Here is a 27,131-nt window from a genome sequence, read left to right as displayed (position 1 = left end):
CTCCCTGTGGACCAAGCAGAGCCGGTGGTGATGCCGGCCCACCCTGTAAAACCCGGCAGAATATCTTTGACTCAGATTGTCCTTCACCGGTTTTGCTATTTAAATGCTGTTACTCAGTGGAGCCGGGCACATCTAATCGACAGAGCCAAGTTTCCCTCTTTCAGCCCCTTGAGCCCCAGGAGGGTTGAGGGCATTGAGACATGCAGGCTTTCCCAGAGGTCTGCAGCTGGTGAAACGAGCATGGTCTCACCTTGCCCTCACTGACCAAACCACCACCACCTTCAGGCAAGCAGGTGCTTGCTGGTATTTCTCTTCCTCATCAATTCCACTGCTTCAAATTTTCACTGAGAGGCTGTATCTTACCTTTTGTTTCCTAACTTCCCCTCTCTTCTGCAATACGCTGTCTTGACACTGTTATCTGCACCATATATATACCATAGTCATCTTTTTGTCATCTGATTTTTGCATATGAGTTGTCATTTAGCAAATTTGATTTTGCTCAGAAGCACCCAAACAAATCTGTGAGTCAAAAAGGATGAATGAAAGAATAAAAGTGAACACCAAGCAAGCCCCCATTTAAGCATTTTACATATCCTGTATGAAATACCAGCTCCCAAAATTCTTTTTTTTGGTAAGATGACATCTTCTCATATAATACATTATCTTTCCATTATCCCAGGGCAAAACCGCTCAGGTTTCTCAGCTAATACTTATCTGCTGCTTTCCCTGCTATCCGGGGAAGATTATAAATGAATTAGGTGACTCCAAAGCATTTTGGGGTAATAGCCAAGATATCTGTCTGGTAAAGAAGGCAAGTCAGAGGTGACCAGATAACTACAGAATCTATTGGTACCAACTGGGGGGATTCATTTCTGTAAATCAATGTAATACTGCTAAGCCTATACCAAACACCCAGAATAATGACTTTCTTGCTACTTGAATCTTTACTATTGGCTCAGAGATTCTTAAATTAATCCCTTCAACTGGACTATTGTTTGGTCTAGAGATTAAATAATAAAAGAAATCCATCTTAGGACAGGATATTTTTTTAATGTCAGACCTCCTTCAGCCATTTAACAGGAAAAAATTCCTACACTGGTGGATATGGTATCAGCAATTAACCTGCAAAACAAACTGATTTTAATCAAGGTGTCGATGTGCAAGGGTTTGGCTGAAGACTTTGAATATCTGCTATTTATACGAGCCATAGGCAAGATAGGGAGGAATTCACTTCACACATCCTCTGTTTATTTTAAGGACAGAAAATGCAGGATTTATTTCATGAAGGCAGCTTCAGATTACCACCGGTGGTTATTACCTTAGCTTTGCTTGGAGACCTCTGTTTTACAGCCTAGCTGTACTGGCTTATAAAAACAAGGGAATTCGCCCGGGGCAAAGGGTGCTTAACCTCGGTGGGTTTGACAATACCTTCACTCAGACTGTGTTTCATTTTTCCAACCACACAACCAGACCACGGCCTCATCAGAGAGGCAGCTTCTGCTCCAAGCAAGGCCACATTTTTCTAGCTGAAATAAAAAGATATGTCATGACTATGTTCTCTTTACAGCATCAGTTTCTCTCCTACTGTAGCTGAAGGCTTAGCGAGCAATTTAATAGAAACTTTATAATGTGGGGGCTTTTTCCTTTTTAAAGATGATGTATCTATCCTTTTTGTTAACAGATCTAAATGTAGATACACCAGAAAAACTTGTTCTTCCCCATAAACTGGAGTAAGCCATATTGCAGTGGGGGATTTTGCCACTCTCCCTGTGCAGGTAAGAGCTAAATTAAACAACCCCGCACAACACAGAACAAGGTTCCTTAGCATCTGTCCACTTTAAACGATGTCCAGCAAGAGCTCTCAAACCAATACAACTCACTCCAAATCCCAGAGCAAAATACCACCAAAAGCGGTTTTGTCCCACCAGTTTAAATAAGGGCACTTTAAGCTTTACATGGCCATTAAAAACTGCACACCCATGAATGAAAATGAAGGAGAGCGAAAGGGAGGGGAGGGGAGGGGAGGGGAGGGGAGGGGAGGGGAGGGGAGAGGAGAGGAGAGGAGAGGAGAGGAGAGGAGAGGAGAGGAGAGGAGAGGAGAGGAGAGGAGAGGAGAGGAGAGGAGAGGAGAGGAGAGGAGAGGAGAGGAGAGGAGAGGAGAGGAGAGGAGAGGAGAGGAGAGGAGAGGAGAGGAGAGGAGAGGAGAGGAGAGGGAAAAAGGTCCGTGTAGATCTGACCTGTGAAAGCATTACTTTACATATTAACTCAGGTATGTAGAATTAATTACAAAGCTGAACAGATTCTGTGACCACCACAAAATAAAACAGGCACTTGTAATGACACAATTGGAAAAACAGATAGAAACATCAAGAGGATAAACTAACAAACAGCTAAATCAAAAACTTCCTTCTGTTCATCCTCCAGGTAAATGTGACAGAGACCAACTTCCCACCCAGCTCTACAGGTCGAGTGCTTTATCCCATCCCCAGAGTCCCCTGACCAGTCTGCTGCACCGCACATGTGAATGTCGGGCACCTTGGCCAGCAATGGGCTGTTGGGCAATTTCTGCAAATGGGCGCATGTGAGATCTGAGCCAAGCACAGATGTTCTTATGCTTAGAATTGCTTCAAGAAAAAGGAGAAAACCACCGCAGCTGGAAAGCTGGGGTAACACCGCTTCCATGGCTCCAGCCAACAAGCACCCAGGAGCTACAGGTTTTAAGTCATAAGGTTGCATCTAAGCAGCATTCAAAGGGGCCCTGTGCTGTACTTGCATAGTAATAAGAGATAATCAGATGAACAGGCAGCCCCATAACTATGTAACAGATCATCTGGGGAAAAAAAATGCCCAATACACTGTCCGAGATCATCATGTACCTCCATGGCAAAGGAAACGGACAACAAGCAAGCACACCCTCCCCCAAGGAGCGTGTGACGCCACCTAAGGTTCGAGGCTCGGTAACAAGTTTCCAAGTCAGTCCTGAAAAGACACTTTTCAGGAGGACACTGACCTGCTGGGCAGAGGCCAGCGGCAGGGACATACAATCATACGCAACAGCAGCATAACAAGACAACCTGTAAATTTTTGCAGCCTCAACTCTTCAGCGACTCTGGTCTTCAAAATACGACAGATAGCTAATGAGTGCAAGCAAGAGGAAGGTCTTTTTTGTCTTTACAGCTTCAAACAATAGCACAGTGATAGGAACTTTACAGACCTCAGATATTACATGACCTACTCAAGAGCTCAGGCCCTGAGCTCTTTATCACAAGGTCTCTGTTCAGAACAAAGCCAAGTCCTTCCAGCTCCTCTTAAGTGACTCTACTAGCATTTATTAAAAGGACAGTAAAAGGGACAGCAAATGGTTTGCTAATAAAGTCTGATTCTGAGGTGCACTATGAATAGAGGAGAGGTAGCATAATTACATTAGTAAAGGTAACTGAGGTCACTGCCACGTTGTTGTTTGCTCTTTAATTCAAGCAAAAATAGTGTGAGGTGGCCGTAATTGCGGGGAGGGGAAGAGAAATAAAATAAAAAAAGGCAGGAGAAACTGTTCTGCTTTTGCCTAAGTCTGACTACATGATTATAGGATGTTGGAGATGTCTAAGAGGGAGCTACTGAATATTTAACCTTAGAAACGGAAGCTTGGTTGTCTCTTCTCCTGTTAACATCCACACGTATCTTCCATTAACTCTAATTAGGGCTAACAGGGTGTTCACATAAGTATCTCCATAATTAATGTTAATAGTAGTTACGGGCAAATGTTGATAGAAGATGAAATGCCAAGTTTCTTCTCCAGGGTTAAACACTCAGCAGCCTGTCTGTCTCTCATTTCCATTTCCTCCTCTAACGGCTCTCTAATCCATCGCTCATGTCCCAGACAGTCTTACACACTAAGTCTTGCAACAAGAGACACACGCGGCCATAAGTAACAGCACATGCTGTTATTTATACAAAACATAAACACAGACACACAATACCCGACACACATCGGACTAGTTCACTTCTGTATGCTCACTGCTGTACAGATACTGCAACAGTATATGAACAGCACAGCGGCGCATCCCTTTTTCCTTCAAGATGCTCAGGCTTCACAGAGGAACAAATTTTTTCTATCATATATTAAGATAAGTCATTTTCAATTAACAAACCAAAGAGCAAATAAGATTGTAGCAACAACCTCAATTACCCTTATTAATGCCATTATGCCACCCCTGGTTGATAGACCATACCATATTCCCAAATCAGACATTATTAACAAACCATTCAATTTGTAAATGAGAACAGCAAAATTATCTGCCATAATCAGAACAGTAATAATAATGCACCTTCTATTGTGCTTCTGGCTTGAGCCCTGAGCTCTGCCGCAGTAGTTCATTTAAAAGCATTAACAGACTGCTCCCAGCTGAGGTTCATTTGCTAGCACAAAGTCTCGCTCTCCACTCTCCATCCCATCGTAAGTGAAGAATTTCCATCAAACTTGTGCAATTCTGCAGCTCAGTAGATTTATAAACTGCCTTTAGTTGGGAAAGTATTTATAAAGCCTCAGGGAACCAGAGAAGTACTCTGCTGTTTCCCTTATGAGCTGCGGATATTATTTGTAGAAGCCTTATGATGCTGAAGCCTTGGCCAGGGACTACAGGAAGGGGCACAAAGCACCAGAGGAGAAGCGATGGGGAGAGCCTGTGCAGGCAGCCCGACAGGGGGGAAGGAGCGGGACAGAGTCCCACTGGTGCTGGCTGTTGGAGCCAGACGAGGCGCTGTGCTCGTGGAAAATCTGACTCACGCATTTAAACCCTCCCTGCGCCCTCGTGCTAGCAGTCACTGGTCCTCATACGTTTTGGGGCAGCTCCAGTCACAAAACGCATGTGGGCATGAGTCCCACTGAAATTAATAGGTGCTTTCTCTAAAGGATGAGGAAAAAAAAATAAATCAATTTGTATATTTGTCAGCTCACCTATACTGGCCCAATGTTACATTAAAGAAGAGACGTCTCCCAGGACTCATCTTAAATCAGAACTGGACGTGTTTTGGCTTTGCCATGTGAAAACAAACTTTTTTTACTCGCTTTGTTTTCTGCCTTGGGGAATTAGTGACTCAGGCAGGATGCTGAAGACTCAGTGGGATTTATTTTTCATCGTGTTGAGGGTGGGTTGTTTTTTTTTATCAGGCACACGGGCTTATTAATGCAGTTCTGCTCAGAATAAGATTTTCAAGAAACCGTTCTGCCCCCCCCCCTTTCCTCCTAAGTTTATGGGGGGAGCGTGGGAAGGTTACCGTTCAGGAAAGAAAGGGATAGGAAGCACAGAAGGCACGGATCCGAGTCATGCCGGCTGTCTGCAAAGGGGACAGAGCCAGCTACCCTTGTAATGCACAAACCCCTTTGCCATTCCCTTCTCAGCCCCTTCTATCGAGGGGGAGGACCACACGCAGGTCCCAGGATGGGCGCTGCTCTGGGCACCCTCACGTTGCTTTTTTTGGCGGCACTCAGTCCCCACACCACTTCCCTCCTCTTCTGGTTCCACACTCCACCCAGACTTCTGAAGGTATATCTATGCACTGAAGCACCCACGTTGCTGCTGGATCCCGGGAGCCCACAAATTTCTGAAAGATGAAAATGTCTATAGGGGAAAACCCCTCCCCTTTTCTTGCTCAGGTTTCACTTACCGGAGGCACTTTTCTTTATCCACACAGCTTTTCTCAGAAAAGGAAAATAGAATATTCTTTCCCAGAGCTATAGGACCAGCAAAGATTTTAGCTATAGTCAATCAGACCAAACACAGGACATTTCTTCCCAAATAATGGGTTGGGTTTTGAATGTATTTTGAATATTCATGATATACTACTTTTACAATCACCTGAAGCAATGGAAATATATTTAACAGCAGCAGATCTAAGAATGACCAGACTCTCTGTTACCTGTTACAACCCTGGTCCCCTCTCCACTCTGCTCATCCTCTTGGCATTTAAAAGTGCACAATGAAAAAAAAAAAACAAACAGTTAGTAAAAGTAACCCTTGTAAAATTACATTCTAAAATCAGAGTGCTGTAAAGTAGCAGCTACAAAATGAGGTAAAACACTAAGCAACGAGTTGCCTAGATATGTTTATAGGAATTGGAATGAATGTCCAGTAAGTGTTGGAGGAAGTCTGAGTTGATTGAAAGTTCTGGCTACTCTATATTTTAACTGGATGGCTGGTACTGCTTCAGCATCTTGCCAGCAGGCTGACAAGGCTATTAAAATAGAGAGCAGGAGGGGATCAGCCAAGAACAGTGAACAGACAGGTTATAGGAGAATAGGTCATCTTTTCTTCAACCTCATGAGGATGTTCTCTGGTTATGCTGGACATCCAGTCAATTTTATCTAGCCAGGGCTGTGCAAAACACAAACCTGTATCGGCAAAATAGGTGGCGTAAAGAGATGGATCTTATCGGAAGGAATTTGCTTTCAGTAGCTCTTTTTCTTTTTCTTCAGCACAAACAGAAATGATAGAAAAGGGTTTGAAGTGCAAATTTTTTGTAAGACAGCTTAGCTGGAAGCTGAAAACTTGACCTCTGAGAGGTATTTTGTAACTTCTTGAAATCTCGTCGTCTCTTTGTAGTTCTGCTGCCCAACTCACCTTGACAGCTTTTCTTTCCTATTTAGCTAAAGAGAGACTGCCTTCCAGCACAAACTGTGTACAAGTGGGATTTTGCACGATGAAATCTTATGCTTATCCAGGGCTGTTGATACCTGAACTGCTGATATATGAACAGCTGCTCAGTTTCTGATACTACAGAAAATAGAACTCTAACCTTCTGCAAACGCAACTACCTGGGCAGCATTTCTAGTGGTGTTGAGTTTGAGGGGTGACTACTCATCTATTTCCTATCATTCTGTATGATGGAATATCATGGACTTCCTGAGAGTTTGTGGCATCTTCCAGATGAAGCCTGAATCTGTCAGCTAAGAATTTCTTTCAGTTTGGGGAGAGAGAATTGTTGCTTCATTTTGTTTTAAGACTCGAAAACAGGCATTTTGTGATATTTCTGTGAATCCAGGGTGGAATTTTTAATCAAAACAAGACACAAAGTTCTAACTAGCCAGAGATGTGGTTGATGGGGCATTAACTTAGGACACAGAAGATTCAGGCTGACATTCCTCGTCTTCCCAGTTCTCACCAGGGAACACAAGCAACCTAATTGCTAGGCTATTGACCTCAAAATTTCACCAGGCTAAACCGAGGGGGTTCTTGGAGAAGGGAGCTTGTAGTGCTACAATCCTACACTTTTTATATTTGTTTCTTTACTTAAAACTATAGCAGGGTTTATATTTTTGGACCACAGCAGAAAAGAAGAGAAGAGAATCTCCCTAAAATTTCAAAACCTGACATCTACTTCATGAGATAGATGAAACAGAACATACCATTTACACACGACCTTAACTTAGAGATGATCAATGTTTTACATAGATTAAATTTCCTAGTCTTTCAAGTCTGGAAAGCAATGTTTTCCAGTGAAAGACATCAGTGTTTTGCTTATGTCCCTACTCAAAAGGCCACTTGCAATTCCATTGTGTACAGGGTAGGAAGCGTTTTGGGAACTTCAGATGAAAGATAGTACTGGAGTGAATAGTATATAAAACAACTAACTAGTTAGATCTTAGAATCTTCCACAGACCACTCCAACCGGACAGTCAGAGATACTCTCCAACTGCAATGCCCTGACACATCCGTGTTTTTAAGAGACAGCACCAAAACCAGCTACAGACTGACTGATACACCAGAAACAGCAGAAAACTTATATGGGGAGCATGGATCCTAGCTGCCTACTCAGAAACTCCCACCCACCTAACCGAGTAAATTTTTGCCCTACCAGATCTACCTGTCTGCTTCTGGCAAAGCCCCATTGTGGTGCTGTCCCTCTGCTGTCCCACTGCAATGGGGTAAGTGCTGGGGCACCGCACTCGGGCTCTCGTCCCACTGACCAGCCCCAGCTCCCTTTGTAGGGACAGTGCAAGTGACACTGAGCAGCTCAGGCTGGCATTGCTTAAGAACCAACAGTAATCACAGAAGTCAGTCACGTCCAGAAGCCAAAAAAAAAAAAAAAAAAAGTATTTATTTTCTTCCTCTTTCTAAAATAAAATAACCCCCCATTATAATCATCCTAACCATAACAGATACTTCAGCTTGCAAACACTGAACACAAAGCTGCAGTGGGCAATAAATCAGACATGTCACTTCCAGCAACTCATCTCTAGAGTTGGTTGCCACATGGCCATAATGTATAAAGAGGCTTTTTCCTGGTGATCCTCAGAGCCAAGATTCCTTTTGTTGGCTCTTCTTTAAACAAACACTCCTGTAAATTACGTTTGAACATAAATTTAGCATTCAATCCTAATTATTTTCCTCTAATTGGTGATATGAGGGTGGCTTTCGTTCTGATAGGCTGATACACTTACTCATTTAAAAATTTAATTCAGTTAACCCAGCCCAAATGTATGTATGTGACATCTCCACTACATTAACTCATCATCAACACATCAATCACTCTGAAGGCAACCAAGACCTTCTGATTTCCAGGCAAATTGTCTCAAAAGAACAACAAAAAAATCAGTAATGGGCAAAAGAAGCTTCTGCAATGTCATGAAAGACCAGCAAAATACACTTGAGGCCATGCCCAAACACAGCTGTAACTTCCCATCCTTTCCACATCACTCAGAAGGATAAGAGAGCACTTTCCATAAAGCCACAGAAAATGAAGGCTTTGCATCTTTGATGTCCCACAGCTGGAGGGAAAGACAGCAGTTAAAAGTCCACTAACCTTATACTATTTGCCTTTCATTAGTTCAAGTTTTGAATTTTGGATGGCGTTGAATCTAGAAAGAGGGGTTAATTGTTTAACCTTACAAAAACAATTATGCCTCTTTTGGTGCTGCCTTTTGGCCTCTTTCATATTTTTAGCTTCCCAAAGGATTTGAAGTGCAACACACTGCTAAACTCTTTAGTGAATACTGTACTTGTGGATTCAGTAAATAAAAATCCAAGACTAGACTTCAAGCTTTTTATAGACTTTGGATCAACCTCGTGTATGTGCTGTTGAAAAAAAAACCTCCCAAAATTTCTATGAAAGAAAACTTGAAATCAGATTCATAGATTCATATTTTTTAATCCAGTCTTTCACTACTGCACGTGTTCAATTCAAATCCTATCACACCACTTATCACCATGAGTTGGCTAGAAGAGGAGGTGGTGTGGCATAGCTAACTGGTACAGAACTCTTTCAAACAGTTTTTTCGATCAGAATTTGTTGCAGTTCCATAAGTATTTGTCTTCCTGTATGTTGTGAGCTATGGGTTGTTTTTTTTTTTCTTTTCCAGTAAAGAGGTAGTTGAGTAGTGAGGATTCCTTACTCTCTCAATAAAGCTGATGTTCAGCCCAGCCGTGTCATTCACACAGCTCTGTCTATGGAGGTAAGAATCTCAGTCTCCATTCTAGTCACCGTCATTTAAAGCTCCTTCACACTAACACAGTTCACAAAAATGTTACTCCACTCTTCATTTCAGCAGGAACCAGAGCGCACACTCACTCCTCCCACCCGCTCTGTCACTCCAGGAATTATGCAGCCCTTTTGCCAACTGTTTATATTGGGGGGGGGGGGAATTATGGAAGAGAAATGAGTGTGGGTTTACTTTTAAACAGGAAAATTTATATAGTGTAAAGTGCTTAGTCCAACAGATCAGAGGGATATTATTACTAAAATCTGATTAAGATATAGCATTTTATTGACACCTTTAGTTAGGGTGTACTCGGTTTACCTAAACAAATGAGCTGATAAAACACCTGATAAAACAAAGTTATTTATGGAGAGAGGAATAAACAATTTAGATGATAAAAGCCCTGCACCAGTCCATACCAATTTTCTGTCTAACTTTGCCTTCAGTAGGAGAGAAAAGGGCTTGTCCTTTCTGCTTACAGCAGATACTAAGCTTCTGTGAATAGTGTTATTTGCTGACAATCAGTGGCTTTGTGTGTGTATTTTCATGCATATATATGTATGTATATATGTATATTTATACACACACGTATACAGAGCCAAGACAAAGCAGATTCTAATCTTCAGCCCGGCCTTTCAAGTCGCCTCACAAGGAGTCTTGAGTGAGCTGCATCTTTCATCCTTTGCCATTCTTCATACATGTGTAAATAGAAATAAAAAGTGTGAACTACAACATCAGAACAATACGCTTGTGTCATCCATCACTTGGCACTCATTTTGCAGAGATGCAAATACCTTCATAAATAATATTTTCTAAAGACCTAAGAAAAATTGCTCCAAGTTTCCTGACCTTCTACTATCTGTCTTGAAACCCTCCAGGTTTTCAGTCTTCCAACAGCTTTGTTTCTAATATTAGCTCAAAGTTAGGGGCTGTCCTCCTTCAGCAATGAAGACGAGTCAATCTTCATGTAGGACAAACCACGTCCATTCTCGAGCTCCGTATCACGGAGATTATGATAATGTGTTTTTAGAAGCTCTACACAGAAACTATTTAAGACCAAACCCAGTGCCTAGTAAGGTCAGTAGAAGGGTCATTGACATCAATGTGGCCTTGCTCAGGTCTTTATTTCCACCAAAATGCATTACACTCCTTTGTTTTCTCATCATATATTGAAGTTGAATGTACATGTTCTTAGATCAGATAGTATTTCTGTCGTGCAAATTTACAGTGCTTTGAAAAAGAGGACCCTGGTTCATTATTAGAGGTCTCAATCTAAAGGTTAATTACCGTTACTTACTAATGCTCACTGACTCCCAAGTACTGTTCAAAACAGCACAGTACTCTACAGACATATACAGCAAAAGCCGTTGCATTACAATCTGAACTAGCCCGAATTTAAAGCGACTGAGCTTAAAAATTATTTTTGATTGATCCTAGTTAGTAAAGTTCATAGGCATTTACACACACATGCTATACAACAGGGCATCCTGCTAACCATGAGCATTCACGTGCTCAGCCAAGGAGAGAGGAGAAAATTCTTGCAGTGCAGTTAGCATCATCCCGGCTGAACACGGGAATAATGCATGATTTGGCCAATCGCTCTCACTAAGCAGTGATGTGTGTAAAGCACAAAGAGCATTTTCATGTTTAAGAGGAAATACTTTATTTTAAATATTCAACAGTCACCGTCGTCTTCATACTGTTCTCCCAGGGTCTCAGCCAGAGGGAAGGCAGCTCACGGGCTCTGATGCCATGTTGCCAGGACGGCTACTTGTCAGCAGTTGTAGTGTGAGCAACAGCAGGAGGCTCAGAACAAGCATGTGAAATAAAATGCTTATTCAAGAGACAGCACAATGGCTGGTTTTCTAAGTGGCATGAAGCGCTTCACCCTGCGGGAGCCCTCAGATCTCTGCATGGAGCAGCTGGGTTGCACTTTTCTCCTATCAATAATAATGATAAATAATACTAATGATAGCAAAGGCAAAGAAAACCCTTACAAGCTGCATCAGGTGGACTTAATGCTCCTGCCTCCAAGTGCACAGGGCTAAACTCCCCCACATCTCCCCCCTGCAGCCCTCTGCTTTCACAGGGCTGGCTGGGGGTGTGAGATGCAGGGCTGCCCTGTATCCAGGCAACGGGCATCCCTGAGGCTCTGCAAACCTCTGCACCGCACAGGAGGACCAGCTGGGGCAGGTACACCCCCAGACTTCACAGAGCGCGGGAAAGAAGGAGCTTTTCCAATTTTAAAGAATAAAGGCAGAGAGTAAAGCAAGATCTCCAACTACCTTCTGACAACAAAAGCACGTTCCCAGATGCCCCTTGGGGCTGCCTGCTTTTCCCAGCACTGCTCGCTGGGAAGGCACCAGGGACAGTCCACAAAACTTACTATGACTTTTCCTTTTATTTCTCAGTGCTGTGTATGATCTCACCTACGTCCGCCTCCTTGTACTGCAGGAAGTTTCCAAATTCACTAGCCACCTATAGGTAGCAGTCTCAACTCCTGGAGCTGCGTTTTGGCCAGGCAAAACCTACCAATGTCACAGACACGCACACACATCACCAGACTTCAAAGATGGTCTGTGGAGAGAAAAAGTCAGGGGAGAACAAACAATCCATCAATCCTTACATTCACAAGGGGAAAAAGTTCTTCATTGGTAAGGGGATAAACCAGGGAGGTGAGTGGGAGCATTACTACTAACTTCAGTGACATCCAGATGTCATTCACGGTGCTTTGGGCAGGTTTACTCATGATGCCCTGTTCCACTCTCCTCCCCTGTGCAGCTGATGTTGACAGAGACTGGGATGGTCTTACTTTGGCAGAGATTCAGTATTTGATGAAAGACCAAAGAACACCATGAACCAAGAAGGTTACAGACAAGAGTTAAAAGCCACACAAATCTGGTACCTGAGCATCTTCAATTCACAGATTATCTACAGGCCACTGGCATTCAAAACACAAATTGCAGAGGATGAAGTTATTTGACAGAGAACTGGAAATATAGAGCTTCTGTTGCATTCAGCTGCCTCCTAAATAATTGTTGGAGCTGCCATATGTATATTATATAATTGCAGACATACAGGGAAGAACAATCGTGAGTAGAAGAAATGTATAACAAATTGCTGCATTAAAATGCTCTGATTCAAACCAGACTTAATTCAAAGAAACCCTGTGTCTAGTACAAAAAAAGAGGTCACAATGTCACCTTCTCACCTTACTTGATGCTATGTCAGCTTTTGAGTATCGTAGCCATAAACATCATTCACGATACAACAGTGTACAGCAAACACAACAGATACAGCCTAACCATCCTCATTGTCACGGTACTAATATACTATCCAGTCGGGATTTTTGCTTTCATCCACATGACTAGAAACGTTAAACAAACACTACCTAGGCATGCATGTAATACTAAAATCAGGAGCACTCTGGAGCTTGGGAATTGTCAAGGCTCCTGCTGTAATCTCAGCTCCCTGCCCATGCCTTCCCTCCTCTCTCAACAATTTATACAGCCTCACTGCCTTAGCAAATAGCTTCTTTTCCTTCTAGTAGCAATAGCTGTTATTGTAGGAGACAGCACAGTATAAAGTTACTCATTAAGAGAGGGAAAGAACTACCTCCCTGGAATATAGCATCACCTCCATCTGAACTCTGGGGAAAAATAAGTACAGTCCTTCTTGGCTCCTTTGTGAGCGGTGAGATGGAACATCAGAAAGGACTGCCTAAAGTGCATATTATACAGGTGTCCTCAAGGTGATTAATTCATAGTATGCAATTCCCACTGCTGCTGCCAAGGGCAGCTCTAGTGCCAGAAGGCCAGATCCTTTGCAATACTGAGTGTGTCCTCTCCAGCCACCTACACCAATTTTACAACAATTTGCTTAAGTCAGAAGTGTGAGCTGAGACCTGGGTACCAGGTTCTTCTGGATTTCAATCCCAGTTCACCCACTGATCACTCAGAGGGAAGGCAAAGTTCTCTATCCTTCACATCAAACCAGCTTTCCCCCCAAAATTCTTATATGCATAAAGATGGTCTGGAGAACAAGTCTTACAAGGAGCGGCTGAGGGAACTGGGGTTGTTTAGCCTGGACAAAAGGAGGCTCAGGGGAGACCTTATCACTCTCTACAACTACCTGAAAGGAGGTTGTAGCCAGGTGGGGGTCGACCTCTTCTCTCTAGTAATAAGTGATAGGACAAGATGAAATGGCCTCAAGTTACACCAGGGGAGGTTGAGATTGGATATCAGGAAAAAGTTCTTCACTGAAAGGGTTGTCAAGGACTAGAACAGGCTGCCTGGGGAAGTAGTGGAGTCGCCAATCCCTGGAGGTATTTAAAAGACGGGTAGACATGGTGCTGAGGGACACGGTTTAGTGGTGGGTTTGGCAGTGTTAGGTTGATGGCTGGACTTGATGATCTTAAAGGTCCCTTCCAACCTAAACAATTCTATGAATCACATAAATCTTTATAGCCTTTCCCTCCTCATCATGTCCTTTTTGCAAAAAGCCCACTGCGATATTGCTTCAACAAAAGCAAGAAAACAACGAGCAGTTAACTGTGGCTGAACTGAGTTGCATCAAAGAATCTGGAGGCAGAGAAAAGACAGAAGAAAGATGGGGAAAGAGGCAGGTTGGTGATGTGGCACCCCTGCAAAGCTGAAGCATGGAGGTCCTTTCTGAGATAAGGAGTGCTCCAGATCAGAAGTGGCAGCAAAGATCCAAGGGGACAATCTTGATCTAGGAAACCATCGAGACGTTCAGATCACACTTCAGCAAAGCCCTACCAACACTGGCTTCTTCAGGACCTACAACTTTAAACACCCATTTAAGTGCTTTAGAGAAAACAGGCCAGATGGCTTAGCCCATTGCAAGACCAAACTCCTCTGCCTGGTGCTAGCCTGTGCAAATCGATTCCTCCTTCAGAAATTAAAACCAAAGTGAGCAGCACTGAAAGACACGACAGAGCAACTCCGATGGAGAAGAAACCCAGAGCGATGCTGATTGATTATTCCCAGAATGCCTTTCCCAGAAGCATTAATGAAGTACGTGCCTGGGACAGCAGCCCTGAGCAGTGCATGGAAACATTTGAAAAGCTCGCTGAGCCCTCCCCTGCACCCACAGACCTCCCTGCCTGGGGAGCATATTTAAAACAGTTCTGCAAAGCACTGCAGCCTGGGTCCCTACTAAAAACGACATTCCCTTCCCGCATCTCTTCCCCTTTAAATCAAGCTCAAACCCCAAATCCGAGGGCACCTCCAGTATGTGTATAATGGTATCTGTCCAACATTCCTCAGTAATAGCATCACTTGGGATGGGGAGGAGAGAGCTGCTCATTGGAGAAGGCATTGTATGAGGGATACAGGCAGGAGAGGCAAAATATAAACAATATCCTTTGGAGGTTTCAAACAGAGCCTACTGCTGGTGCTGAGGACAGTCATTTTGATCCTCAGCTGCAAGTCACTGGGACAAAATAAAAGAGAATTAGCAAAGAAAACACTTAATGATTGCTAGGAGCACACATGCTTTGTTCCTTGACTTGCAGCTAAGAGTATTCTGTAACTTAGACGTGGATGGGAAAACAGGAACAAGAAAAGCTACAGCAAACAGACTGCCTGCAACTACAAGCGACAAAAGCAACTCACCGGCAGAAGCAAGAGTAACACTCTCATGGTCATTCTCCTGCCAGACAAACCCCAAAGTCTTCCAGCAATGGAGCACAAACAAATTTGATGTTAGCAAAAACTAAGAAAAATAACGCTGTGTCAGTATCAGCACAAAGAACATAGCAATATGATCAACAGATTTTGTTGTTTGGGTGACAAAACCAAAAAAATCCAGAGGGGAAGAACTGCTTCAGTTTGAACCGGAAGCTTTTTCTCCTGAAACAAAACAATACAAAAGTACTTCTTCACATCAACTCCCCATAGCCTTGTTCAGTCTAAGATGAAACTTTATTTTTTTACCTTTCCTAACTTAAAAACCAAAACAAAATCCAACATAGCCACCCTAAAACACCACACCAAACAACCCAAAACCTCTTTATATAAAAAGTTTGGATCAAACTTTAATAGGAAAATGTGGTTTTCATTTTTAAATGTTGAAAGGATCAGCTTTGGCATTTCTAAAACACAAATATGTTGCATTAAAAAATCTGGAAGTAAATATTTTGATGTTTACAAATATATATGTACCCTTTTGTTGACTGAAACTATTTGCTTAATTTTAACTTGATTTATGAGGATTTATGGTCTCTCTGTGAAGATATTGGAAAAAAGGTTTGTTTAATTTGTCTTTCATCAAAATGATCTAGTACAGAGATGTGATTCACAGGCTTGATACAGACAGCTGATTCCTTGTTCACAGGAGAGAAAACATCAGATCACTACACTTTTCATCAATTACCATTATTCCAAATCAATAGAAAAACAACATAGCAAAAGACCAAGATCTCAAGCATCTAAAACAGCACTTTTAGCTTTGTACACCTAATACTCAGGACTATTGAGTACCCCTAGGGATTTATATTGCTAGTCTTAAACATCTGGATCCAGATTTACGCTTACGTCTAACTAGTTTGAAGTTTTCCAAGTGAGACATTTCCAACTACAACTTAAAAAAAAAAAAAAACAAAAACCAAACACAACAAACCACCAACAAAAAACCCAACACCCTCCACGGCCCCCCAAAAAACCCCCAACAATTTCATTATTCCTTTTTAAAAGCCACCATCACTCTTTCCCTTTTTCTGAGATGAAAACTTGTTGAATGTACTCCACTTTATCCACCATGTGCTCATACTAAGTCACTAGGAGAATCAGAGCTTTGCTGTACTGATCTTCAGGTATTTTAAATGACCATAAATTGCATTCATGTAAGTAGTCTGAACGTACAGTCTTTATTTTGAACATTGGCTTTTGGCAGAAGACGATGGAATAGCAGAATGCCAGCTCCTGGTTCCAATCAGTTCAGTGAGAGTTTGGCCTTCAGTGCTGCTACCAGATAACATACAAAATTGGGAGGTGGAAAGGGAAATGGAAAAGCAAAGGCAGTTCTGGCAAGTGATTCCACTTTCCAGTAACGTGATCCATACACTGAGCCAACTCAACTAACAGGCCAATAACTTGGGATAAACTTAGGGCTCCACTCTGAGAGATAAACACTTAAGCATGGGAAAAAAAGAACAAACTCATTCCTTTTCTTCTTGCTGACTGAACACTTGTGGTAGGAATAAATTAAAACTGAGGATATTATTTTTAGCCTCCTTGAAATATACTCTTGGATGTACTTTGCAGCTACAAAGGTTATAAATGGCCCAGGTCAGTTTGAGGAGTCAGTGACAAATTCTGCCTCGACATCCATGTCATCTGTATTACGCTAGGTGTCCGTCTGTCTGTCTCTAGCATCAGCGTGGGCTACCTGGCCAGCAGGCAGGAATGCTCAAGCCTGATAACCACCCCTGCTGCAGAAACATGGGGAAAACAGTAGATCAGGTAGCCGTAAACTCTAATAACCTGTCATCAGCAGTTACCAGGGAAAGGAGCCAGAAACAGCTCGAGATGGCAATTACAGAAAGCCAGTTCCCAGGAAAAGCTTCCTCCTGCCCTCCTGGGCACAGGGGCTGGCTCGTGCTGTGCAGCCGGGAGGGACTGAGCCCCATAAAGCTTTAAATTTCCAAGCCAGTGCTACAGCCCAATCTGAAAATTAGCACCTGGTGAGTGTTGAGGGATTTGAAAATAAACCTTCCACAAACGATTAAAGAAGGAAGCTTATGTTACTTAAACATACTTCTTTGGAATTTATTTAGTTTTGCACGTGCTGCTGGGGAGGTTGGTCCACTCATACATGTGCTGTGCTCCACTTTTTCAGAAAAGTAACAGCTGCAGACAGTCCCCTGCTCAGCTCAAGACCTCCGTGTGCTGGGCACTGAAGCTAAAATACGGGCAGAGCACTGCCATTATATCCCCCCATGTCACCCGGCCATAAAATGCCTGCGTGTCACCTCCACCTTACAGCTCCTGCCACACGCTACCGAGGAGAACAGCTCTGAACATCCAGCACAAGCGTGTCCAAGGCTGGTTCAGTCCCCGGTTTCTTATCTGCCAGTACTGTCAACAAATGTAACGTCTGCCAAGGATGCAGCTCTCATCCATTAGAAGCTAACCGGAGAATGAGTAATTTTACAAAGGACCAACAAGCCAGTAGATTATCATTATCTTTACTGTGCACAAGCCTGTCCAGCAGCTGACCTACGTGTAGGCTCCTCTCACAAAAGGGCTCTCAAGATTTTTCACTAAACAGACACAGCCATGCAAGCAAGAAACCTCAGCTTTAAAACAGGTCAGGGCATTCAAGACTAATAATAACCTTTTTCATATTCTGCAAGTTTAAAAAAATCAACTGCTTTTCAATTTTATTTTCCTTTTAATGTAAGATGCATAGACATTTTTTGATGGGCAGTTTTTCATGTGAGGAGAGGGAATTTCTGGATTACCTCTTTCCTTTTTTTAATTCCCTTCCCCATTCCTGCTTTGTGACAATAAGAAGGAGCAACAGGAAAAAATGAAGATAAACCCTCCAGAATGAAAACTTTTTCATCTTCCGGTTTCTCTGAAAAGGAACGCAAAGTTTCACGAAGCCAGTTTCTACACAAAATAAAATAATTCTATCACCTTTTTCTACAAGAGAAAATTTACCAAACATAATTATCACGCTTATACAGATGGGGAAGAAAAGCAGACAGGAATCAAGCTACTTCCCGCTGTCAGAATGCACGCTAGGTGCACAGCTAGTAATTCAATGCAAAACTCCCCAAACACACTTCACTACTTATAAGGTAATACTATCCTTATTACAGATTTCAATAGTTATCACCCTTCACTGATCCCAGCTCTTACTCATAAGCCCAAGAAAAAAAGCTTCAAATACACACACGTATACCCCTCTTACATATCTGTTTCCTGAGAAATCTCTACAGCAGCTCTTAAACTAAGTCCCCAGCTTCACTCAATATTTTTCAAAATTCACAAATCAATAGCAAATGTACTTCTGTAGGTCTCAGAACAAGGGATGCAAAGCCTTCGCTGCTGTTCTGAGTGACACCATATCTCAGCCGCTCCACCCAGGGCTCGGCACAGCGATGAAAGGCAGCTTTGCTTTCCTGCCCTGTCACATCGGGTAAACCCCATCTTCCCTTGACAAAGCACTTTACCCGCGATACAGTCAGGCAAAAAGAGCTTTAAATTACCACTGTAGCATTAGAACTAAGTGACAGGAACTGATAGAGATTTCTTTCTAATGACAATTTATTTCCTCCTCCTTCATTACCATTTACATGTCACAAAAGCTTCCGACTCCATAGGAAAACCTACACAGCCAAAACCAGTCCCCGTACGCGCTATGGTTAACATCAGAAGCACCAACTCCAAGTCTCTGGGGCAGTACCTCTCAGAAGGTCAATCCACCCCTGGCAGAGTGAGCTGGTATTGCCTGTTTGTGTCACCTCTAGACCCAAAGAGACAGAAGCGGCAAACACGTGCCACATTGTCAGCAGCCACTTACAGCCTGATGAATCACCTCACAGCACCTTCAGCAGCAGAAATTAAGAGCTGAAACCCCTTGCTACCCCAGCTGAGATCCTGAGCGGTGCTCTTCAGAGCCAGGAGCTCACGGGTGGCTGCTGGCCGCCGCCAGGCACGCTTGGAGCGAGACTGAAATGGTGCTGGCAACGCGTGCTCTGCCTGCCCTCTGGATGCATCGCCGACCTGGCGCTCACCCTTCACGCTCGTCTTTCACTTCTGAGTGTGCCTACAACAAACATATCATCGCTGGCCATGACAGTTATTAGGACAGTTATAAATGGGAGCAGACTGTAACCAAAACACGAGGTCTGGGGGTTTGCAGAGAGCATGAAACGATAGCTGTTGGGTGAGGAGCATCCCATTTATCTGTACAACATCAACTCAGACTTCCAACAAGAGACATGTACATGCCAAAAGTCATTAGCTGCTTCACCGGTTATTTGAGAACTGAGCACATGGGGCATTGCATTGTTCCACACCACTCGCTGTGAGTGATATCTCCTCTTGATACCACAGTGGACAGCATTTGGGAGGCACCAAATTACCTTTAGTGAAGAAAAAGCAATGTGAGGACATTCTGATGCCATACTGGTGCAAACTCAAGCATCTTAGCAAAGCCCAGGAGGTTTCCACAATTGTATCTGTAGTATAAGCACAATTTATCATATGGGAAGATTCTCTTGGAGACTCATTTTGCAGAGATGTGAGAGTAGCACATCTCGTCCAAACAATTTAACTCAGAGTCTAAAGAAAAATTAAAGAAAATTAGAACTTTCTCAATATGATATCTGCTACCTTTGGTCAATGTGGCCTCCATTTCCAAGCTTTTAAAAAAAACACTGAACCTTTAAGAAGTCCTTACTCTGTTTTCACAAAATTGTCATTTCTTTGAAAGTTGTCCATTTGTTCAACATTTTAAAAAGAAAAGAGTGTATATTGCCAATGCATACACAGATAATAATAATATCAAACAATTAATTTTCTTCAAAACAAGTGCTTATAGAAAGTATTTTTCTTTTTTCCATTCCTGTAATCACACCTCAACGTGACACAGATTGAGTATTATGACGATTGTGGTAAACGAATCCCAAGATTTGTTGCTGCTATTTCTAAGAGGGAGTGGGGTTTTGTCTGCTTTTATTTTTAAGTCTGCAACGTTATCAGTTGCTGAACAGATTTTTATCAGGAGAATGAACAGGGCATCACAGGGAGTCAGAAGTGATGGCAACCATAGGGAGCACCGCTACAGAATGTATCCCAATTACTGATACAAGAGGAAGAGTGCCCAATTCTTATGCGCACATGCACAAGCACGAACTTGCTCATCTCCAAGAGCTGGCTGAGTTCCCAGCTCTCAGACTTATGCTTTTCCCACCTAGACTCTGCCTCTGCTTTCTGGAATCAGGGGATTCAGCCTTATTTATGCTCATGTTGCTCCAGCTGTTCCTTTGCACAAGTCGCTAAGTGGATTTGTTTGGAACTCAGACTTATTTCCAAAAAAGCGGGCAGTTTCTGTTCATCAACAAGTGACGGTTGCACCAGGAAACAAACCCCAAACCTCAGGGGTGTTTTCAGTCCTTTTCCTGAGCTGCTGCACAATTCGACCCACCGCTGCTGCCCGCGGAAGCACCTCAGCCTCTAAAATACTGCTGCACAGAGCCTTGCTTCCTGCGGGCTCAAATGTTTCAGCTGCCTTTGGGGATAATTGGACTATGGTGGTCCCCAGCAGTGGACTTGGGCATCGCGCAGCAAAGAGGAAGCTGGTGGCCCAAACTGGTGTACGCCACTCACTCAGTACATCAGCAGGAACGAAGAAAGCACAAGCTGGGAGAAGGAGGTTCAGGTCTCTGCAACCCCACGTCCTCATCCAACACAGCGCAATAAGGATTAGCGCCACTGCATAAACCATGTTTTCAGGCAATGGGGAGTTACGGAAGCCCCAGCTCCACAGCACCTTTTTTTGTCCCAGCTCTCAATCACAAATCATAAGATTCTGGTGGAAAGAGATTTTCATGTCTTGAACTTTCAAGCACTGAAATAGGGACAATTTGGTAGGGAACACGCTGGAAGCAAAAGGCAGGATCCCCCTATAAGGGTCCAGGTGTGCCTTCATCAGGGCTAGAAACGTTCACTGAATAAATGGTAGACTGTGAATGAAGAGGGACAGAGGCGCACCCTAAGCCTCCGTCCCACTGCCTGAGCATCCTCTTAAGCAAGAAAAAACAAAAGGTGAGGAGGATGATTATTGAGTTCAAGATGCAAGACAACGCACAGCAACATCCTCTGCTCCTGCCATAGTAGCTGAACCTCATTTGCTCTCGCTGCTTGTCTAATCACCTACCAGTGATAACAGAGCCAAAGTGCAACCTTTTGCACAGACCAAGACTGTATACATGCATGCCAGTCTACCACTTCCCTCCTGCCCAGAGCTTCCAGAAAAGCAGAACAACTTTCAGCAAGGGGAAAAAAAAAAAAAAGGCAACTGTAAAAAATCAATTTTTAGAAAGAATGTAGCATGATGCCATTTTCCTTATATGGCAACTGGTATCCCATGTGGAGTCTCAAACAATAGCCAGCCTGGCAGGGGGTGGAGTAAGAAGATGACTTGGGGGGAAAAAAAATTATATATATATATATTCCCTGCTGGCCCTCACCCTCCATTTCCTCTTGGATTTCTTTGTGACTGCACTGAAAGGGGTCAATAGCTCCCAGCTTGAGAAATGCAGCTTTTGAAAGGACTATCACCAGCATCTGTACTTAAAGCATGCCTTTTACTTTACAGCCCCCCCCTCCCCAGCTAATGCAGAGCTTTTAAAAAGCGAGCAGCAAGATAAACTTTCAGGGAAAGAAAAAGGGAAGAGTATAGGAGAAATGGTACCTTTCTGCGCCTTGGGTTTACTGACACTTTAAATGGAATAAAGCTTGACTGGCAAAGCAGGGACAGGGAACATAAGCTGCAGATGATCTAAAGCGCTATGGATCATTACACCTTGCTTCAGTCACCACCTCCCCATCCTTTAAAGTATGCTACAAAACCACACGAAGCAGCCAAGCACCAAGCTGGAAAAGAATTTCAACTGATTAAAAACAATGGGCAAATTAGCACTGGACTCACTGAACACATCAAAGCTTTGCAACTTAATCTTTAGTGTTTAAGAAACTCTGATCTGACAAACACAGGCAATCTAGGCAAATTTTAATCGGCTTAATTAACTTATCTTGATAACGAAACACTGGATCAACGGCTAAGTTTATATTTACACTTTCTGTTTGAGTAAACACTACAAAAAAGTTATGGCATGTTAAAGCCAGGGATTTATTGGGAGCGGGGATAAACAGGATTGTAAACATCTCCCTAAGTGCCAGTGGACGCAGCCCATGGCATAGACGATGGCATGTGCACTTTTTCTCAGGACCCCCAACCCTGCTTCACATTGCAGCCTCGTTCAAACATCCAATAGCAATTATATTGCAGTTGCTTTCTGTATTCAGATGGGTTTTTTTTTAATTCACTTTGGAAATGGATTAATTCAAGTGTCCACACAAAGAGTTTGTACAGACCGACTGTTGCTGTAGTCTCCAGGTGTAAACAGGTTGAAACTCCATCCACGTGCTTTAGAAACTGAGTAACACTTCTCCCTACTAAAACTTTTCCAAATTTGATGAGCAACACGGATGAAGTATCACAGAAGAAAAGTCCACTTTGTGTTAAGTGGAGTCAGACTAAACAAGACCAGCCGTGATTTTCCAGCTTCAATTTATTGGGCTTTATATTCATCAGTTATTTGATCGGAGCCTTTCAGTAAACATCAGCAGAAACCCACAATACTCATCTAAGACAGGCCTGAAATTCACAGATGGGAAGGTGCAGTAGTACCTCCAGCAGCACCACACACAGCAGAAGTCTATTATTTCGTACAGTTCCCACCAACTTGTCTGAGAAAGAAGTCAAAAATGAGGCCAGAGAAAGCTCCAGACACAGAGAAGTAAATTGCCTCAGAGAGTCTCCGGCACAAGCAGCATATGAGTTTGCATTACACTTTAGTTTCCAATCATACCATCTTTCTCACAGGCATTCAAATACATTAGTCTGTGCCTTATCAGACCCTGAACTACTATTGCAGAAAAGCTCCTGCGAGTCTGAGAACTCTGTAGTTCGGAGACGTTTATGGGGCTGTAATGAGTACTGACAGATAAGCCACACTCATGCATACATGCTTGCAACTGATGTCTGGTTTAACACAATACAGCCCTAAGCCTTCATAATACAGCATAGAAAACAGAATCCTTCCATCGCCTACTACTAATTGCATCTGCAGTGGTCAGGGATTGAAAGAGAAGTAAGCAGATTAATTCTATTAGACTGTGGAATAGTGTCCCAAGGGGACAAGGGAAAATCCCATCATTTAAAACATGACTGGTAGACGCTGCTGGGAATGATGTTACATACGAGTAGGGGATTAAGGTTTTGGACTGAAGGGCCTCATCTTTTCTAGATCTGGTTTCCATGAGTCATTGCGATTAGAACTGCGGGGCTTTTTTGTTTGGTTGTTTTGTTTGGGTTTTTTTTTTTCACTTTTGGTTGACATGAAATATCTTGCCCAGTTGAAAGCTAAATGATTTAATTAATTTCTTACTTAACACCCCCCCCCTCTTCTTTCTTCCTTTTCTTAAAAAGCTTCGTGTTTAAATTAAGGTAATCTTCAATATAAAATTATTTTGGAACAAGAAGTTGAAGTATTGCTCTATTAATATCTTATATGTAACATCTTTTTCTTTTTTCAGCATATTCCTCCCACACTTTTAGCCTATATTTATCTCAACTATATGAGCAGTCTTGATCCCCTGTAAATTTTTACTGAAAAACATTCCCCATGCTGTAAACACAATGTAAGGATTCTCCCCTAGCGATATGGCAGGCGGAGGTGACAAAGCCCCTCTTGAGCCAAATGAATGGAAAAAAAAGTCCTCTGCAGAGTCCACTGGCAGCAAGGCCAGAGCCCGGCAGCAGCAGAGCCTGAGCGTTAGGAGGGCTGTCTGCCTTACCTGCGGGCTGCTTTGAGGGGACAGGCCTTCTGAGAAATGCTCGTTCTCCTCAAGAAGTCAAGTCACGCTAAACGTGCATCAGTCGGGGTCCTTGCTTCAGGTCCCTAGCACCGCGATCCAGGCTGGTCAACCTGTCAGAAAGAGCAGTGACAAATATGTAAGACACACACCTCTATACTGGGCCTGAGGAGAAGACCACGACCTTGCTTTACTCACTTCTTCCCACTCAGGCAAAGATCAACTCTTTCTTGAACACCTGAAGGAGGTGAGGGGAAGCACCCGGCAGAGACCCTGAAGTCGCTGGCGAGGTCTGGACTGAAGGCAAAATCTTCCTCCTGGCTTTCCAGTCTATTTAAACTGGCCAGAAAAGGGCTCTGACCAGAAAGCAGGAGGAGGAACAGAACTACTTCTAGGAGAGTAAGAGAGAAGCGACAGAGTTGCTCTCCATCTTCCCTTCCTGCTCCCCCGTGCAGCAGCAGAGAGTCACCAGGGAAACAGGGGAGGACGGGAACACCAGAAGAGATGCTGTGAGTCCCCCAAAGGCAAGTCCCAGAACAGAGGATGGAGTAGTGCATGAAAAAACAAAGGTAGTTAAAAATTTAAGACATACACACCTTCCTGTATTGTATGCAACAAATACCCACACACATATTCACTTACTGGAGAGATGTTAGAGTACAACTGTGTGCTGAATAGAAGGAGCCAGAAAAGATTAAGGATGAAAAAGAGGGCAAGGTGATGGAACCAAGAGGCAGGTAAGGGTGGGATGAAGATACCAACAAGAGAGCCATGAGGAGAAGGGTTCAGTGAGAGATGCTCAGGTGGTGAAAGCAATAAGCAAGCAAAAGAAGGTAAATCAGAGCCTGGAGAAAAGCAGGAAAGGCCAGTGGGAAAGGAGGAGGGATCATGCCAGATCTTGTCAGCAGAAGTCAGCCAGACCCAGGGCAGAGAGGTGGAGCCAGCACTTAACAGAGCAATTGCTCTGCAACAGCTTCTCTCTGGAGAACAGCACTGAGTCTGGATCTCATTCTCCTTGACAGCTCCAATTCAGATATGGAGCTGGCGCCACACAAATCCATTTCATAGTATTACTTCTCTCCTTCCCGGTCTACCTTGCTGCTCTGCTCTCTTTTGAAACCAAAACTCTCCATCCTGCCCAGCCCTTCCAGCATCCCAAAGCCAATGCACTGTCCACATGCAGGATCAGGGAACATCAGTGCCCTCTCTGTATCACAGCGCTTAGTAACTCCTCCAGGGTCAAGATGCAAAGCTGGGAGACATGGTCCTTTCACAGCAACTCCATCCAGTAGCCCTGTAAGCCACTGAGGTGGGGCTGCAGCCAGACATCTCAAGCTCCTCTTTTCTGCCATGCTCTCTGGAGAAGACAGCCATACTGAGCTGAACTAGCATACGTTTGTCGATCCAGTAGACTACACAGGCACTAACAAGCCAGCTGGGAAGTGCAAGTGTCACACCAGACCACATGAAAGGGAATTCCTGCCATGTGCACCGGTATCAGTGCTCTGTCAGCAGCCCCCTGCTCCCCTCCACAGAAGTGTCATTTCACGCTTCCCCAGGACAATCGAGAGAGCTCAGTGGGACACAGGAGCATTGCGTCCAGCCTGTGACACCCTGCTGATGAGCACTCTGCGCCCTGGTCACTCATCTTACCGTGCACCAGAGGAGCAGCATGGTCTAGTGAGCAGAGCAGACGCCCAGCAAACAGGTACTCAGGCAGGTTCTCCTTGCCCGTGTCTCTAGTGGACTTGAACACCTTCAGCTCAGCTTCGTCTTCCTGTGGGTGCTTGTTTACAAGCCTCTTTCCCTGCTCTGCACAACCTGGCATTTCAAATACACCCAGACCGATCACATCCTGGCTTTCTTTAAAGGGGAAGGGCAAGGATTTGAGAGGTGCAAATGCCTGCCTGCAGGAAATGCATACATCCATATACTTTTGCACAGGACAAAATCTCAGCTGCCTCATAGAAACCTCTCCTACTGAACACAGTCCTAGTCCTTTCAGACATGCAGTATCGGATAGTAACTCCCAGCCTTTGGAGACAGTGAGGGGAAAAAATGATCAATTTATTCCCGTTTGTAAAGTGCTGTGAAACCACAAGACGGAAAGTGTCACACGCAGGTGTACTGACAGTCATCAAAAATTTGATTCAATGGCATTTTCAGTACCAATTTTCCTTTTCCATTATGGAAGAACAGTTCTATCCACGTAGGCAAAACCCATTCACTCCCTATTACTATTCCAGCTGAGGTACCACTGTGATCAGAAGCAGAGCGCTCTAATATATTTAGGGTCACTAATATTGTATTTTGTCTTCTGTGCATACTTGCTCAGATGAGAGATTTCAATCATTTCTATTCAAGGAACATTAAGAAACAGAAGCTATCTCAGGTCATCTAAATCCTCCTCTCCAGTGGAGGATCATGCCTCTCCCCTCCCCCCTGCTTTTTTTTTATATCTAATCCAATTCAGAGTGTCTCGAGCAGCGGGAATATTCTCCTTTCTCTCAACAGACCTCAGAAAAGTCTGACAGAAATCTGTCTTCAAGACTTGTTGCCTGCATTAACAGTCAGATTTTTTTTTTTAAAAATGTGATTCCTTTGTATCTGACCAGAGCAAAAGCAGTAGCATGTGTGAAATGTGAATAAGGACAATATAAACCAGGCACCTTCTCCGAGGCTGATGCAGAGGGACAGAGAGGGACAGCAGTACCACAGGATCCAACAATCCTTTAGCCCTGTTAGGTGAATTTTCAAAAGAGGAGTAGGGCCTGTAGACATCTGAGCTCACTACATTTTTAATATGAAAACAAAAATAAACACAAGCTTAACATGGAATTTCTCCTGGTAGTTGCCCTGGTCTTACATTGTCTCTAATCACTGCTGGCTGCTATCAGAGACGAGACCCTGGATTACAGAAGATCTGACCCAGCTCAGCAGGTCATGGGTGCCCCTTCCACAACACTGCACTAAGATATACCCTTGGGGCTTTCGACTCTGTGGCTCCTGAGTTTGGTTTGATG

At 43.5% G+C, this 27,131-nt stretch overlaps 1 protein-coding gene across 1 annotated transcript in view; it reads right to left on the bottom strand.

Annotated features, from left to right (window-relative positions):
* Positions 1-27,131, bottom strand: part of TSPAN18 (tetraspanin 18) — a 136,333-nt gene that overhangs the window by 37,017 nt on the left and 72,185 nt on the right. Inside the window, exon 2 of the mRNA XM_082485700.1 lies at positions 24,091-24,221. The gene's annotated coding sequence lies outside the window, so the exon portion shown is untranslated. The remainder of the gene's footprint in view (positions 1-24,090; positions 24,222-27,131) is intronic.

Source organism: Vanellus vanellus (genome assembly GCF_965231255.1).
Source record: "Vanellus vanellus genome assembly, chromosome: 6".
NCBI lineage: Eukaryota > Metazoa > Chordata > Aves > Charadriiformes > Charadriidae > Vanellus > Vanellus vanellus.
The sequence above is the reverse complement of the archived record's forward strand: the minus strand, read 5'-3'. Positions and strand labels throughout refer to the sequence as shown.